Raw genomic sequence first — 12,258 nt, 5'->3', positions numbered from 1 at the left:
TGGCTTCCCTTACAGTTCAACCTGCCTGGAGGCAGTAATTACAAAATGCGTATCAGGCCCCAGCAAATCACTCCCTCCTCAATTGGCTTATGGATGCACTCCGTGCTGTGTGGCCCAACCAGGGTTATCTACTACCCTCAGACGTATGCTGAGCTCCAACAGGTGATATGGGAGCTAGGCATAAGAAATGCCATATATAGCCCATAGAATCATGGCCCAGATGAGGAACCTTTCACTACAGGGATGAGAAATATTGTGCTTTAAATGGTTCCCACATTCCTCTTTTGGTCTCTAGTGGCCATTCTTGCCCCTCGCTTAGGGCAGCCTGAAACTGAAGTTATATGTACAGTAGCAGACTTAGGAGAGGCTGAAGCAATGACAACATGGAAAGAAATACGGTCTGCTACATACAAGAATTTAAAGGGCCCCGTAAAGTTTACAAGAACCCAGATGTGGATTGATTTAATATGGGCAGGAGCAGACATAAGGGGAAATTAGATGGGAAGTCAAATAAAATCTTACTGGAGCTATAGGAACAACTGAAACCACAGCAGCAGTTCCAGCTATTAAGACCAAATAGGCAGAGGTCAGAGACAGATCCACAAGTCCAGCCTATGTGTTTGCAAGACTTCCTGCTGGAGAGCGAGCCAACCTCACTCGAGCCCACACAGGTAGGTAGGTGATTGGAGAACACAGTTTGACTGAGGGGAAGGTCAAGGTACCTTCCCTGAGGGACCAGTGGGACAGGACACACATTGAAATAGCTATCCATTTGTCCTCAGTGAACATACAATGTGTCATGGCTCTGGTGGACATGGGCTGAATGTTCACTGATTCCTGGTAACCCTGAGCAGTTCTCCAGGACCCCCACTATCATAGATGGATATGGGGGTTAGGCTATCAGAGTGAAACAAGCCCAAATCGCTTTGGGAATAGGGTGTCTACCCCCAAAAGAGTATACTGTGTATATATATCTACCATCCCTGAGTATATTTGGGGGATTGATATACTGCAGGGTTTATGGTTGAAGACCACTGCAGGTGAGTTCAGACTGAGAGTGCATGTGGTGAAGGCAGTTCTGAGGGGACATGCTAGGCACCTGCCCATAGTTTTGCATGTGCCTTGGTGGGTGACTAATACCAAACAATACAAACTGCCTGGAGAGCATGAAGAAATTGGAAAAACCCTCCAGGAACTGGAAAAAATGGGTATTATAAAGCCCACCCATAGTCCTTACAATTCCCCAGTGTGGCCAGTAAAAAAGTTGAATGGTTCCTGGTATATGACCAGGAATTACAGAGAACTGGATAAAGTCATACCCCCTGTGCATGCTGCTGTCCCCTCTATTGAAGATCTGATGGATATCCTCAGCCATGAACTAGGAAAATACCACTATGTGGTAGATCTTGCTAATGCCTTCTTTTCCACTGACACTAAGCAGGAAAGTCAGAAACAGTTTGCCTTCACATGGGAAGGATGGCAATAGACTTTCACCATCCTTCCATAGGGATACCTCCACAGCCCCACCATCTGTCATGGACTTGTAGCCCAGGACCTACATGAGAGAAACCACCAATGGTGCAGCTGTCCCATTATATTGATGATGTAATGCTCACATCCAATTCTCTTTCAGATCTAGAAGGTGCAGCACCTAGACTGCTTCAACATCTATAGGAGAAAGGATGGGCTATGAATGGTAGCAAGGTTCAGGGACCTGGTCAGTCACATTCTTGGGAGTCGTCTGCTCCAGTAAGACCACAATTATACCAGAGGCGGTCATAGGTAAAGTCCAGGCCTTTCCTACCCCCACAACTGTAGCATTGCTACAGGAGTTTCTGGGTCTTCTAGGCTACTGGAGATTGTTTATACCACACTTGGCACAAATTCTGAAGCCCTTATACCAGTTGGTATGAAAGGGCATCAGGTGGGACTTGTGCATCTGCCTTTACTACAGCAAAATGGGCAGTGAAAGCCATGCAGGCCTTGAGTGTGGTAGACCCATCAAGGCCCTGTGAGCTGGATGTTCATGTGACTGAAGATGGTTATGGCTTGGGTCTCTGGCAGTGGCTTGAACAAACTCGCCAACCTGTTGGATTCTGGGAAAGGGGCAGAGGTACAATACACTTTGATAGAAAAACTGGCTGTCATGTATCACACCTTGCTGGCTACAGAACCCATCACTGGAATGGCCCTGATAAAAGTAATAACCACCTGTCCCATCTTGGGATGGGTACGAGACTGGACCCAAAAGCAAAGGAGTGCTGTGGCACAAACGCCCACACTGGCCAAGTGGGGTGCTTACACCAACACTTATTGGGGCCAGTGATGTACAGTAGTGAAAAGCAGGAAGAACTTGCTTTTGAACCATTAGTAGCAGAGAGTCCCTGTCAGGAGGGAAGAGACCTTATACCCAAAGATGCATGGTACACAGATGGCTCCAGCCATGGCAGCCCCAAAATGGAGGGCCATAGCTTTCCAGCCTAAGACTGAGACGATATGGATGGGAGATGGTGAGGGGGAGAGCAGCCAATGGGCAGAGTTGTGGCTTGTGTGGCTTGTGATGAGCCAGGAGCCCTCCCCTATAGTTGTCTGCACTGACAGCTGGGCTCTCTATTGGGGCTTGACCCTTTGGCTACTATCCTGGTACCATGCCAACTGGCTGGTTGGTCACTGACCCCTTTGGGGGCAAGAATTTTGGCAAGATTCATGGGCCTGTGGTCAGACTAAAACAATTACAGTATACGATGTGACAGGTCATTTGCCACTGGCAGCCCCAGGAAATGATGAAGCAGATAAAGTGGCCCAGATACGTTGGTTAGAAGGATAGCCTGCCTCTGATATAGCCCAATGGTTACAACAGCATTTGTTCCATGCGGGGCAAAAGACAATGTAAGCTGTAGCCTGTCGGAGGGGCTTGCCTTTGACCTTTGAAGAAGTTCATAGAGACCGGCAGGAATGTTTCATATGCTCTAAAAGGGACTTACACCAAGTCCCACAGCAACATGAGACAATAGCTAAGGGGCCGATACCTCGTCAGGTGGCAGATAAACTATACTGAGCCTCTACCTGTGTCAAAAGGATATCAGTAAGTAGTGACTTCTGTGGACACAGTTACTGGACTTCTGGTTGCTTCTCCTACATGTTGTACAGATCAGCAGACGACAAAAACTGGCCTGGAGAATCTCTTTGCTGCCTATGGCCAGCCACAGGTAATTGAGAGGGATCAGGGCACCCATTTTAGTGGACATGCACTGCAAGAATGGGTGTAACAGTTGGGAATCAAATGGAAGTTTCATGTGCCATACAATCCTACCATGGCAGGCATGAGAGAGAGGCACAATGGCTTGTTAAAATCTGGACTAAAGTCAGATACCAATAGTCTGTGGTGATGGTCAGTCCACTTATGGACTGTGCTACGGCATCTGAACAAGAAACCCTGGAAAGGGAGCCCTGAATCCTGTAGACATGTTAACACATATTGTTGCCGCCCCTATACAGCTGAGGATACACACCAAGGAAGAATCATTGAAGCCAAGGTTTGGTCACCAGAATAATATCCTGCTGCCAGCACCAGCTGCCTTAAACCCCGGAGACTCCACTGAGTGGACATGGCCTTGGACCTTTCGGCACATGGACAAATGATGGCTGGCTTTCCAGGCACCTTGGGGACAAGGCCTGGAAGCTGGCCTCCTGTGTATTCCTGGAATAACAGCAGAGTGACCCCCAAAGATAACAGTAGTATATCCTCAAAGGCCAGAAGGTAGGAGCATCTTACCAGGGAGTTTTGTTTTATGATATGGCCAGTGCATGCATCTCGACTAACTCTATATATAGACCCTTCAGTAACCCCCATGGGGAGAGAAGTAAAAGTATGGTATACTAGACCTGGGAGGGACCCCATTCCTGCCACAGTCCTATCACAGGACCACTATCTTGCATGCATCCTACCCGATGGACAAGATTTCCCTATGTCGGTGTCATTACGACATGTGTCTTATTGCCCCTAAAGTCTTTGTGGATTGGGAACCTCCTCTGGCTTGAGGATTACTGTAATTTTTGTTACTTGTATCAAAATCTTGTTGTATCTTAATTTTCGTTATTATCTCTAAGTTATTGTTATCTTCTGTTGCTGTTGTAGAATCTGGTTAAAGTGCTCCAGTTTTCTTGCACAGAGATCACTGCAGAAGATTGAGAGCATGCAGATTGTAAGGCGAGAATCCTGGAGGGGCGGAGTATGGGGAAGTTGGGGTTCCTATGGCCAGGATCCTCACTGAACTTAAACCACTTGATGATGTCACTGGCCTATTAATAGGCTACTGCTTCCACACCCATAGACAATAAGCTATTATTGCACTATATAGAGAGCTCGGCACAGTGCTCTGGGCAGAGGCAGAGATACTAGTGCTTCACCTACTGCCAAGAGAACAAGCCAGGTAATAAACCCTTTCACCCCCAGAATGTTGTACTGTCATTTCTTTGGTTACACTGAATCCACAGTGAACTTGCCCAGAGCTGAAACCCAACGGCAAGACAGTATATGCCTAGTTCACTTTTTTCTCATACCACTTAAGATGATTCTTTTTCACTTAATAAACATCAGTGTCAATTCATAAAATAAGCAATCCTTGGCATGTTAAGGCTGAGTTATTGACTTAATCACTCAGGCAGATGTGTTTCTTTATTTCACCTGAATATTCCCCAAACACACAGGTCCTTTCACAATTCTGTCTTTTGGCATTTGTTGTTGACTCTACCTATAATTCACTTAACACTCAATCATTTCTGATCAATCACTAACCATGAGCAAACAGCACTTTAAGGACAGGAATAAGAGATAAAACTCTTGCCTTCCTGGAGTTTTTATTCAAGATCAGTTTTGACAGCCCTCTTCTCTATAGCCTTGGGCAATTCCTCTAGCAGAATGCTGACTCACACAGTATCTATCCAGACTTTTATTAAAATCACTTATCACACTGTACTGCAATGTATCTGTTTACATGCCTGCTATTTAAGGCAGTGTGGAATACACAGATTCAGAATAACAGCCCACCAATGACTTACTGTGGAACATAGGGTATACTCTTATTTCCCCAAGACAGTTCACTATCTACAAAATGGGGCTATTAATTCTCTCCAAGCCGTGTCAGATCAACATGACAAAATAAAATTGTGGTAATGTATGTGAAGATCAAGCACAATAGCAGACACACAAGGGATGCCCAATAAATGATATTTCCCTCACTTCCCTCAAAGTACTATAAAGATTTAAAAAAACAGCAATTAAAGATGGCAGCATGAGGTGAGACAGAGGCTTCCTCCTAAAACTGCATATAATACAAAAATATAATTAATACAATTAATCCAGAAAGAGAAAAAGGAAAGAGGACTGCGCCAGACTGCATACACCTAGAGAAAAAAGCAGACCTCATGGAACAGGATAACATACCAAGCTGTGGCCTGATGGGACCCAAGCCCTTCCCCCACCCCAGCTAACCAGCGGAAGGAAAATAAACAGAGCAGGGAGGGAGTGGAGGCCTGAGACTGCTGAATACCTAACTCCAGAGATGTGATCTGTGAGCACAAACCTATATTTCACGGTGCTTTTATGATACTCTCGTGATTAGGGGATTGGAAGCTAAGACTGGCAGAATTCCTGGAAAGAATGAGATTCCAGCCACTTGTGGAAAGCAGGGATCCATATCCGGCTTCACTGGGACAAAAGCTTATACCTGTGTGCTCGGCTCATTGGTTAAGGCAGTGGAGACAGGCACAGCAGCCAGGAAGCAGGGAACAGCTCTTTCCTCCCCCTAGGCACCAATACCACTCCCCTGCAACCCCCGACATTGCTTCAGGGGCTGAGCATCTTCAGAGAGTAGAGCTTCTGAATCCTAGAGGGAGCCATATACAAATATGAAATGCCAAAGGAACCTGATCCATAGTAAAATTAATATAACTCCTGAGAAAGATGACATGGACCTCATGACTCTTCCTGAAAGGGAGTTCAAAATAAAAATCATTAACATGCTCATGGAAGTACAGAAAGATATTCAAGAACTCAGGAATGAATTCCGGTCAGAGATCCAATCATTGAAGAGCACAATGGAGGGTATTAAAAGCAGATTAGATTCTGTGCAGGAGATGATAAATGAAATAGAAACTAGAGAAGAGGAATACAAAGAAGCTGAAGCACAGAGAGAAAAAAGGATCTCGAAGAATTAAAGAATAGTGAGAGAACTGTGTGAGCAATCCAAATGGAACAATACTCACATTATAGGGGTGGCAGAAGAAGAAAGTGAAAAAAAAGTGTCTTTGAGGATGTAATTGCTGAAAACTTCCCTAGTCTGGGAAAGGAGATAGTCTCTCAGGCCAGGGAGGGACACAGATCTCCCCACACAAGGGACCCAAGGAAGACAACACCAAGACATATAGTAATTAAAATGGCAAAGATCAAAGATAAGGGCAGACTATCAAAAGCAGCCAGAGATAGAAATAAGATCACATACAAAGGAAAACCCATCAGGCTATCATCAGACATCTTAGTGGATACCCTACAGGACAGAAGGGTGTGGCATGATGTGATTAAAGCAATGAATGGCCTTGAACCAAGAATACTTTATGTGGCAAGAATATCATTTAAATTTGTAGGAGGGATTTAAAAATTTCCAGTTAAACAAATGCTGAGAGAATTTACCTCCCACAAACCGTGTCTACAGTGTATTTTGGAGGGAATGCCACAGATAGAAGTCTTCTTAAGGTTTAATAGCAGTCACCAGAGCTAAAAAACAAACAAAAAAACCCAAAAAAGTAGAACAGTTAATCAGTAAGCAAATGCGAAATTAAACCAACTATCCCCAAAGTCAATCAAGGGATAGACAAAGAGTACAGAATATGATACTTAGTATATAAAGAATGGAGAAGAAAGTAAGAGGAGGATAAATAAGAACCTTTAGACTGTTTTTGTAATTGCATATTACGTGAGTTAAGATAGACTCTTAGATAGTAAGGAAGTTAACCTTGAACCTTTGGTAACCACGAATATAAAGCCTGCAATGGCAATAAGTACATACCTATTGATAATTACCCTAAATGTAAATGGACTGAATGCACCAATCAAAAGACAGAGTCACAGAATGGATAAAAAAACAAGACCCATCTATTTGCTGCCTACAAGAGACTTACTTTAAACCCAAAGACATACACAGACTAAAAGTGAGGGGATAGAAAAAGATATTTCATGCAACGAATAGAGAGAAAAAAGCAGGAGTTGCAGTACTTTTATCAGACAAAATAGACTTCAAACAAAGAAAGTCACAAGAGACAAAAAAGGACAATACATAATGATAAAGTGGTCAATTCAACAAGAAGATATAACCATTGTAAATATCTATGCTCCCAATACAGGAACACCTACATATGTGAAACAAATACTAACTAAATTAAAAGGGGAAATAGAATGCAATACATCTTCTATGAGACTTCAATACTCCACTCACTCTGAAGGACAGATCAACAAGACAGAAAATAAGCAAGGATACAGTGGCACTGAACAACACGTTAGAAAAGATGGCCCTAAAAGATATCTACAGAACTCTACACCCAAAAGCAGCAGAATACACATTCTTCTCAAGTGCACGTGGAACATTTTCAAAAATAAATCATACAGTAGGCCACAAAAAGAGCCTCAGTAAATTCAAAAAGACTGAAATTGTACCAATCAATTTCTCAGATCACAAAGGTATGAAACTAGAAATAAATTATGCAAAGAAAATGAAAAATCCCACAAACACAGGACGGCTTCACACCATGCTCCTAAATAACCAATGGATCAATGATCAGATAAAAACAGAGATCAAGCAATATATGGAGACAAATGACAATAATAATTCAACAACACAAAATCTGTGGGATGTAGCCAAGGCCGTGCTAAGAGGAAAGTATATTGCAGTACAGGCCTACCTCAGGAAAGAAGAACAATCCCATATAAGCAGTCTAAACTCACAATTAATGAAGCTAGAAAAAGAACAACAAATGAGGCCCATAGTCAGAAGAAGGAGGGACTTAAAGATTAGAGCAGAAATAAATAAAATCAAGAAGAATAAAACAATAGAAAGAATCAATGAAAGCAGGAGCTGGTTCTTCAAGAAAATAAACAAAATAGATAAACCCCTAGCCAGACTTATCAAGAAAAAAAGAGAGTCTACACACATAAACAGAATCAGAAATGAAAAAGGAAAAATCACTACGGACACCACAGAAATACAAAGAATTACTACAGAATACTATGAAAATTATATGCTAACAAACTGGATAATGTAGAAGAAATGGACAACTTTCTAGAAAAATACCTTTCAAGGCTGACCAAGGAAGAAACAGAAAATCTGAATAGACCAATTACCAGCAATGAAATTGAACTGGTAATCAAAAACCTACCTAAGAACAAAACCCCTTGACAAGACAGCTTCACTGGTGAATTTTATCAAACATTTACTGAAGACCTAATACCCATCCTCCTTAAAGTAACTTCCAAACTCATTCTATGAGGCCAGCATCACCCTAATACCAAAACTAGCCAGACACCACAAAAAAAAGAAAATTACAGACCAATATTCCTGATGAACATAGATGCAAAAATGCTCAACAAAGTATTAGCAAACTGAATTCAAAAACACATCAAAAAGATCATCCACCATGATCAAGCAGGATTTATTCCAGGGATGCAAGGATGGTACAACATTCAAAAATCCATCCAGATCATTCAGCACATCAACAAAAAGGACAAAAACCAAATGATCATCTTCACAGATGCTAAAAAAGCATTTGACAAAATTAAACATCCATTCACGATAAAAACTCTCAACAAAATGGGTATAGAGTCAAGTACCTCAACATAATTAAGGCCAAGTATGACAAACCCACAGCCAACATTATACTTAACAGAGAAAAGCTAAAAGCTTCTCCTTTAAGATCAGGAACAAGACAAGGATGCCCACTCGCCCCCCTTCTATTCACCAATAAATGGAAATACATCCTGTGCTTATGGATACAAAGAATTAATATTGTCAAAATGGCTGTCTTCCCTGAAGCAATCTACAGATTCAATGCAATCCCTATCAAAATAAAAACAGCATTCTTCAATGAACTAGAAGAAATAGCTCTAAAATTTACATGGAACCAAAAAAGACCCCGAATAGCCAAAGCAATCCTGAGAAGAAAGAATAAAGCTAGGGAGATTATGCTCCCCAACTTCAAGCTCTACTACAAAGGCACAGTAATCAAAACAATTTGGTAATGGTACAAGAACAGACCCATAGATCAATGGAACAGAATAGAGAGCCCAGCTATAAACCCATACATATATGGCTAAGTAAAATTCGAAAAAGGAGCCATGGATATACAATGGGGAAATGACAGTCTCTTCAACAACTGGTGTTGGCAAAACTGGATAGCTACATGTATGAGAATCAAACTGGATTATTGTCTAACTCAATACACAAAAGTAAACTTGAATGGATCAAAGACCTGAATGTGAATTGTGAAACCATAAAGCACTTAGAAGAAAACATAAGCAAAAAAATCTCTTGAATATAAACATGAGCCACTTCTTCCTGAACACATCTCCTCGGGCATACGAAACAAAAGTGAAAATCAACAAATGGAACTATATCAAACTAAAAAGTTTCTATACAGCAAAGGACACCATCATCAGAACAAAAAGCCATCCTACAGTATGGAATATATTTGTAAGTGACATATCTGATAAGGGGTTCACATCCAAAATATATAAACAGTTCACATGCCTCAACACCCAAAATACAAATAAGCCAATTAAAAACTGGACAGAGCATCTGAACAGACAGTTCTCTGAATAAGAAATTCAGAAGGCCAACAGGCACATGAAAAGATGCTCCACATTGCTAATTATCAAGGAAATGCAAATTAAAACCACAATGAAATATCGCACCAGTTAGGTTGGCCAACATCCAACAGACAAGGAGCAACAAATACTGGTGAGGATGTGGAGAAAGGGGAACCTTCCTACACTGTTGGTGGGAATGTAAATTAGTTCAATTGTTGCAAGCAACATGGAGGTTTCCTTAAAAAACTAAAAATAGAAATACCACTTGACCCAGTTATTCCACTCCTAGGAATTTACCCAAAGAAAACAAGATCCCTGATTCTTAAAGACATACGTGCCCCTATGTTCATCGCAGCACTATTTGCAAGAGCCAAGATATGGAAGCAACGGTGTCCATCAATAGATGAACAGATAAAGAAGATGTGGAATGGAGTATTATTCAGCCATAAGAAAACAAATTCTACCATTTGCAACAATATGGATGGAGCTAAGAGGCTTTATGCTCAGAGAAATAAGCCACGTGGAGAAAGACAAGTGTGAAACAATTCATTCATTTGTGGAGTATAAGAACCAATCAAAACTGAAGGAACAAAACAGCAGCAGACTCAAGACTCTAAGAAAGGAACAGCAGTTACCGAAGGGAAGAGGTCTCGGAGGGTGGGTGGGGAGGCAGGGAGAAGGGGATTAAGGGGCATTATGATTAGCACACACAATATAGGTAGGTAATAGAGAAGACAGTATGGCATGGAGAAGACAAGTAATAACTCTATAGCATCTTGGTATGCTGATGGACAGTGATTGCTGTGGATCAGGAGGGGGACTTGATAACATGGGTGAATACTGAAACCACTATGTTGCTCATATGACACCTTCATAAGATTGTATATCAATGATATCTTAATTTAAAAAAAGTATTTTGATCATACACCATCAAAAAAAGTCTGATCTTATAACTTTAAAATGAATATTCAATTATTATATATAATTAATATAAACATGTAATATGAATATAATATATATTAGAATACTTTGAGATTAAAAAGATACATAGAAGTTCAAGTAATTTCTTCTCATAGCCCATTAGTCTCATGTACCCTAACCTGGGCATCCACCATTTGAACCAAATAAGAGAACACCTGAGGCACACTTGCAGTGTAATTGTCTTTGAAATGAAATTTACATTTGGTTATGTCCTTTGGGGCTATACAATTAAACCTTTTAGCTAGGGTCTATGAACTGAAAGGAACTTTGCAGATTAGCAACCTAACAATTATTTTTCAAATGAAAGAAATGAGCCTGAGAGAAGTAAAAATAAGTATCACTGAGTTCAAATATGTTAGAATGTTGGAGAAAGAGCCCAGGGTAATAATACTATGTTCATTACTTGAAAAATAAAAGGTAGAAGGACAGGCACAGAAAAGGAAGTGTCTAGGGTACTATCTGTCAGAAAATCACATGCTGTACCATCAGAGAACTGAAACTCTGAAAAAGAACTCAGTGGCCTCTTAAATTATTAAAAGCTCTTTAAAATGAAAGCAGACAAATTCTTGAAGTGGAAATAAAAATGCTGAAGGACCCTTATGAATCTTATATATGTAAGTTCTCCTGGTTCCTAAAGAGTGAAGTGGCCCCTTAAGCCACATGTTCCTCTACCAGAGTGGTAAACAGTGGGGATTATTATCAAATTATTCCTAGAATTGAAACCTTAAATTCTAATATATCTTTGGGTTTTGTAAATCTTCCCAAAATGCACCCACATTTTGATAGCCTTTGTGCCATACTACTGGGGAAACAATAAATGCATATGTTACTGTTCCGATCTCTTCTTGATAGTTTAAAAAGATGAATTCAGCTTTCTGGTTTATCACTTTTTAAAAGTTTACTATTTTCTATGTTGGAAAAAGTATTTTTCAGAAGGTAAAAGCAAATAAGTAAATGAAACAGCAACAGCAACAAAACAAACCAAACACTGAAAGGAACCCAACTGAACCATTCATCACTCTATAGGTGGGGCTGGAAGGGACTTCCATTTTTTACTTTATTATCATTCTAGTACTGTTTAAAATTTGTTATAATATGCATATATTGCCTATATAATTAGAAAAAAGAGGGTTATGAGCATACCTATACTGACATCATTAGTAGTTTTGAAATTTCAGAAGTGTTGCAGATAAATTTTGATGATTATCAAGTCAGAAAGATCTAAGCAACATATCATTAAGAGCAGGTAAGCACAAAGCCTCTAGACAGAAATTGCCCAGTCACACTAAATCTTGGTTCCATCACTTACTAAGTCATGTGCCCTTGGATAAAAAATTTAACCCCCCTGGATCTCCTTCCTTCCTCTCCCAAACTGGTGGGTAACAATCCCTACCCCAAAGAGTGGTTGTAAGGATTCAATT

General features: G+C 40.8%; 1 protein-coding gene across 6 annotated transcripts in view; it reads right to left on the bottom strand.

Moving 5' to 3' along the window:
• DRAM2 (DNA damage regulated autophagy modulator 2) overlaps positions 1–12,258 on the bottom strand; it is a 54,677-nt gene that overhangs the window by 13,588 nt on the left and 28,831 nt on the right. The gene's annotated exons all lie outside the window — the stretch shown is intronic.

Source organism: Manis javanica, chromosome 4 (assembly GCF_040802235.1).
Source record: "Manis javanica isolate MJ-LG chromosome 4, MJ_LKY, whole genome shotgun sequence".
Lineage (NCBI taxonomy): Eukaryota > Metazoa > Chordata > Mammalia > Pholidota > Manidae > Manis > Manis javanica.
This window is presented reverse-complemented; position numbering and strand designations above follow the sequence as displayed.